Source organism: Frankliniella occidentalis, unplaced genomic scaffold, assembly GCF_000697945.3.
Source record: "Frankliniella occidentalis isolate FOCC.00 unplaced genomic scaffold, Focc_3.1 Scaffold140, whole genome shotgun sequence".
In the NCBI taxonomy this organism is placed as follows: Eukaryota; Metazoa; Arthropoda; class Insecta; order Thysanoptera; family Thripidae; genus Frankliniella; species Frankliniella occidentalis.
The window spans coordinates 614,954-620,336 of NW_026267267.1; the positions used below are offsets into that span (position 1 = coordinate 614,954).

The following is a 5,383-nucleotide window of genomic DNA, read 5'->3' on the forward strand; positions in this document are numbered from 1 at the left end:
CCTCCCACCCACCCCTTCCCTTCCCAACATCGTATCGCGTACGTTTACCTGGCCGCTGCCGTCAAGGTGAGGGGGCGCAGGGGGGGGGGGACTACCAGCCCTCTCCCATCAACGACGCGCTCATAAAGATGTCGCGGCAGTCGTTGACTCGCGGTTATTACCGCCCCCAGCCGACGGGGAGAGTTGGGTCAGGGCGGTTAAGGGCCGGTCGGGCTGTCAAGTCGCCAGGGCTGCCCTCCTCGACGGCGACCCCCTCCCCCCTCCACTTACCAGACGCCGGCGCCAGGCGCCGCCGCAGGGACGAGCGTTATGCTGCGTCACTTCGGCCACTATCTCAACGACTGCCAGATCACGCTCTATCGCTCCTCTATTAGCATTTCCGAACATTCCCCGGGAGCGCCGGGATCGATCGGTGCAGTGACGGACGGCGCGGTGCTGGACTGGACTGTGCACGGCATGCTCCGCGGCTTTACGCAACGGGAGGAAGGGGATGACCCCCGGGACGGCCGGGACGCGCGCGCGTGATGGCCAAAGTGTGTCACGACGACACCAGGGGACGGGGCCAGGGCGGCCGCTACAAACTTTTCCGCCGCCGTTATCGCGGGCAGAGCCGGGCGGCCGCCCAGTCCTGCCCGTCCTCCTGGGGACCCCGCTCGACGAAAGTCCACCACCGCGGGGCTCCCCACTGCTATTGGCCGCCGCGGTCCTTCCCTGCGGGCCGCGACCCTCCCCCGGGACTACTGCGACGCCCCGACACGATGGCGCGGCCTTCCCTTGGGTGCCCAACCGCTGGCTAAACATCGTGGAAATGGTTGTCCTCGCGCACTGCAAATTTCGTCGAGGGAAGCAGCGCCTCGGGCGCATCCAGCAGATGGACTGCAGGGGGCCCAGGGGGGCGTGGCCCCCGGTGACTGCGGTTCCGCGATTGCACTGCGACCTCGTGCGTTAGCGTGGCGGGGGGTGCGTCAGATAGGTCAGATACTGCCGTCGCCATGACGACCCCCTGTAGCGTTGACAAACATATGTTGCTCTGTTCTGTCGGCTAAGGCCCTCCCCCGCCGCCGCCGCCCCGCCCGCCCATTCACACCACACACCACACCACACCATCTCGAACGAAACACCAGAGTCATCAGCACTGAGTTATCAGTTATCAGCTTGATGCAAGACCGCGCGATCATTTCTCTGCCGATGGCCGCGTTGGCAAACAAAAAACTTTTTTCCCCTTCAGCAGCAGGCCAGCGGACGAAGACAAACTGAAGCGACCCCTTGTTTTTGTATCCGACCTTGTTTAGAGGGTTTGTGAGACTCTTAGGGATTCGGTCGGATTTAGTTAGCGGCCTTCTTACGCCTACGCTACCGACCTGCGTCATGCAAAAACTTCACTTGCCCATTCTAACGGAATTCAGGATGCGTGGATGCTAAACAGTTAAACCTACTCCTACATTTCTCGAATCGAAGCCTACAGTTGCTTTTACATTTGCCCCTAAAAGGAAAAGGAAAAACAGTGTCTATGCTGTTTTGTTACCTAATATAGTCATTGTATCAAAGTTTTAAAAAGCCCTTTCGTCAAATTTACTCACGCTTTACATACTTAGTAGAGTAAAACGAATTAACAGCTTTACTGCGACTACCAAGTCATATTCCAAACAGACTAACCTTATCTAGCTCCGCGCACACCTCTGTCAAGGCAGCATTCGCCATCATGGCACCATCACAGAAGTGCGGCGCCAGGTGTATGATGACGTCGGAGAGCAAGCAGCGTAACGTAGGGCAAAGTCTGAAACAGATCAGGCACGAATGGAGTTGTGCAGGAAAAACTGGGGATGGGACACAAGCAGAGGCCACGACGCCATGAGATCAGCTGAGCCATTTGAGGTTATGAAGGAAGATCGCCTCATCAAGTCGTCTGTGCATCGTTGTATTGATTCAATCTCTAGCAAACGTTAATGATTCTTTCTAGGAATTTAAACATGTAACCAGCGTTTAAACCTCAAACGGAAGTTTTCACTTTACAAACTTAAAACTAAAATAAGAAAAACCTTACTTTCAGAGCACCTACCTGTAGAACTTTGCCGCCGTTTGCCGCCACACTCGTAACTTCAGTAGCCGCCGCGAGGCAGCGCTGCGCTGTCCAAAATCCAAAGCTCGACAAATGCTGCCGATAGCCCCGCTCTCGCGCGAAACAAATTGAACGATGACTTGTAGTGACAGGAATACTATTTTGTTGTTGTACTTTTCATTTAATCTTGAAACGTCTGGTTTAGATGGAAAAGGAAATATATTCCAGAATATGGCATTCCCTGTGGGTTGCGTACTTGCACTGAGAAATCTGCGAACATTCTAAACGCCGCATATGCCGTACCATTCAAAGAGTGGTGAGGCTGACATAGCCTTGCCCTCGTGCACCCAAAGTGCTAGACGAAAGAATAATAAATTCATGCGAAACATAATTCGAAGGAAAAAAAAGCTGAGGGTCGGTTGCAAAGATGGTAAGAGGAGCAATGGTAGCATTTTTTTTAACCCGCGATATTTTTTTAACCCGCGATATCTCCAAGTCCGCACACTCAACTAAGTTCTTTTGCTCACACTCACACATTCTCTCTATCTCTCGCTCACTTTCTGTTCCCACACTTCTGTTCGCTCTGTCGCCAGTCGCCGGCCACGCGCGCCCTCCCCTCTTCCCCTCTCCCTTGACTGGCGAAGGTGAAGGCCCTCCTCTCCCTGTTGTGTCTCACTCTCTCTGTCTGCCTCCCTCTTGGCCTATCCGTCTCTTTCGCTCCTGCCTGCTGTTTTCATTAATTGGGGCGCCACCATCTTCAATTCAAAACAGAAACACATTGCAAACATTTATGCCACTAGGACAGAGAGCATTGAAGGCTCCTCCGACAATAAATGGGGTGGGGGTAAAGTGGAGCAACACGGTGGCAAATGGGGGCAAGGGGCGCCGTGGTGACAGGGTGCAGCGGATTCGCAGAGCGGGGCTTTACTCGCACGCTGATCCGCGTGACGTCAGCGTGCATCGGCGGAGGGGAGAGGGGAGGTCTTCGAGGGGTGTGCGTTGGCCAACGCAAAGCCGCGGGGCGGGGAGGGGTGTCCCCCGAGGCCCGCGACGCACAAATCGTTGGCAACCCGTCCGGCGCCACCTCGTTCCGCTCTGCACATGGCGAAACTCATCGCGAAATACGTTTGGCCACAAACACACACACACACACACACACACACACACGCGCGCGCGCCCGCACGCACACTCGCATCTTTGTTGTGACCCGCTCTGGCTCAAGGAAAGCGATTCCACCCCTCCACCACGCCCCATCGTTGCGTTGAGCGCTCAGCCCGCACCACCCGCGCCACCTGGCCTAGCTCAACCTCGAGATAAAAATGTGACAGGCGATCAATGATCTTGAGGACACGTCCAAAAAGCGCGTCACACATACATACACACCCACACACAGAATCGATAGCTTTTGTGGTACTAAAAATAGACTCAGAGAGACTAAATAGAACTCTCATCGGAGGGAATCCGTCTCAGCACGCGATGAGGAAAGGTCATACACACCCACACACACAGCGTGGCGGCGGCGCAGAGGAAAGCTCCACGCTGCACTTGTGTGCTCCTGCCACAGTGTCGGTCGTGTTGGCGTTCTAGTTGCCTTCCAGCGCGCGGGTCGGCGATTTGGGGGCATCGACTTCGATTGCCACATCTTCTCGCCGCCGGCACGCGTTTGGGATCGGAAAGTTTGGCAGAGGCTTCTGCTGCGTAGCTGCGTGTGTAACGGGATGCCGGGGGGGATGAGCAGCAACGCAAACGCACACACGCATCTCCTCCTTCCACTTTCCGCTCCCCGGTCCACCGCAGCGAGGCAGCGGGTCAGTCCGCGCGCCGGCCAGGCCCGGCCAGCCGAGCGGCCAGCCACTGCAAGTACTTTGAGCCCCAGCCCGGCGACCCGGCGGCCCCAGCCCGCGCCAGCCCTGGGAGGCGTGCTGAAGGCACGGCGGTATCACGCCGCCAGGGTGATCTCCGGGGTGATCCGCACGACCTGGGCGGGGCATCGGCGAAAGAGAGTCGCAGAATACGGCGATCGTCCTCGGCGATCCCGATTACGCAATCAAATCTCCCGCGACTCGCCCCCGTTTTCTCCCTCTCTTTCTCTCTCGTTAACCTCGTCGTGGCGTCGTCGGGGATTTCCTAATTGTTCAAGTCGCATATCGATCTGCTGTGTGTGTGTGTGTGATCGCGATGACGCGTTTGCCCCGCCAGATGTTGTGCGTGTGTGCGCGCGCGCTCGCAACAGTTGGTCGCAGTTTGTTTCCGAACCGTAGCCTGTTCGCACGTAGAGAGGTGCGATAGATGCCAAGGACCCGATAGGCGCTCCGGCCGTGCAGCTCTGCTGTTGGGCGGGAGGAGGGCCTCGGCGAGAGCCTCGGGGAGAGCAGTGACCCGGGGCGCGGGGAGTGTGCGCAGGACGGTGGCAGCGCGCCGCGTGGCCCGGCGCCTTGAGCGGCCGCCACGGCTGCAAACCAAACAAACCGTTTGTTTTCCGTAGCACGCCCCGCGCGCCGCCCCGCCCCGCCTCGCCCCGCACGCACACCTGCCCGACCCCGACCCCCGCCGCCCCGCGCCGCCAAGGAAAGCGTGTGTCGCGCGACTATAGAACCGGTGACGGGCTGCGGTTGTAACCCTCACCGGAGGGTAACATAGTAGCATGACATGACCCCCCCCCCCCCCCCTGGCCTCTCTCAGCTCTCGGGCTTGAACATGCCGGGGGCAATATGATTGCATCATGATGTTCCCCACTGTGCTCTTGCCCGTTGTTCTGTTACGATTAAGGGGTCATATCTTGATATTATACGTACCCTTACTGAAGAAGGGGGTAACACGTTGCTTTGACATCACCCCCGTTGGCAAAGTACTCCTGAGGGTAAACGCGATGGCCCCGCCCCGACGCGGCCGCGTGCCGCGCTGCCCTCTGACTGGCCGCCGCGCGGCCCCTGTGCTGCTGGAGCTGGAGGCGGGAGCGCCTGCCAAGGTCCGGATAGGCAACCCGCGCGCACCGCTGCGCTCCCGCTGCCTACCCACGCAGCCTCCCGCCCTCCCCTGCGGGCGCGGTCCTTGTGCTGCGTCATGTCTTTGAACCTCTCTCGCGCGCGTTCACGCACCTCTTCACACTCTTGCCCTCCCGCCGCTCCCCGACTCGTCGACCACTCGCCCTTCACGTGATCCGCACCTATCTGTGCGTGACGGCCTCGTCTTAATCAAGCGGCATCGCCTCCGACTCCTCAGAGGCCTCCCGGTATCGCAGGGAGTGGGAGATACCCTACACGTTTAGCCGCCGGGCGGCGGTGTACGGCTACGGCCCTGTTATCAGGTGCAGGGCGGGGCGGG

At 58.7% G+C, this 5,383-nt stretch overlaps 1 protein-coding gene and 1 long non-coding RNA gene across 3 annotated transcripts in view; one reads left to right on the plus strand and one right to left on the minus strand.

Moving 5' to 3' along the window:
- Nucleotides 1-2,202, minus strand: part of LOC113213223 (uncharacterized) — a 38,380-nt gene extending 36,178 nt beyond the window's left edge. For both annotated transcript variants that reach the window (XR_008011532.1, XR_008011533.1), the window contains exons 1-2: nt 2,060-2,202; nt 1,657-1,777 (exon numbers count right to left, since the gene is read on the minus strand). This is a non-coding gene — a long non-coding RNA (uncharacterized LOC113213223). The remainder of the gene's footprint in view (nt 1-1,656; nt 1,778-2,059) is intronic.
- The window catches only part of LOC113213243 (protein pinocchio), a 46,499-nt gene that overhangs the window by 32,272 nt on the left and 8,844 nt on the right, over nt 1-5,383 (plus strand). The window lies entirely within an intron of this gene.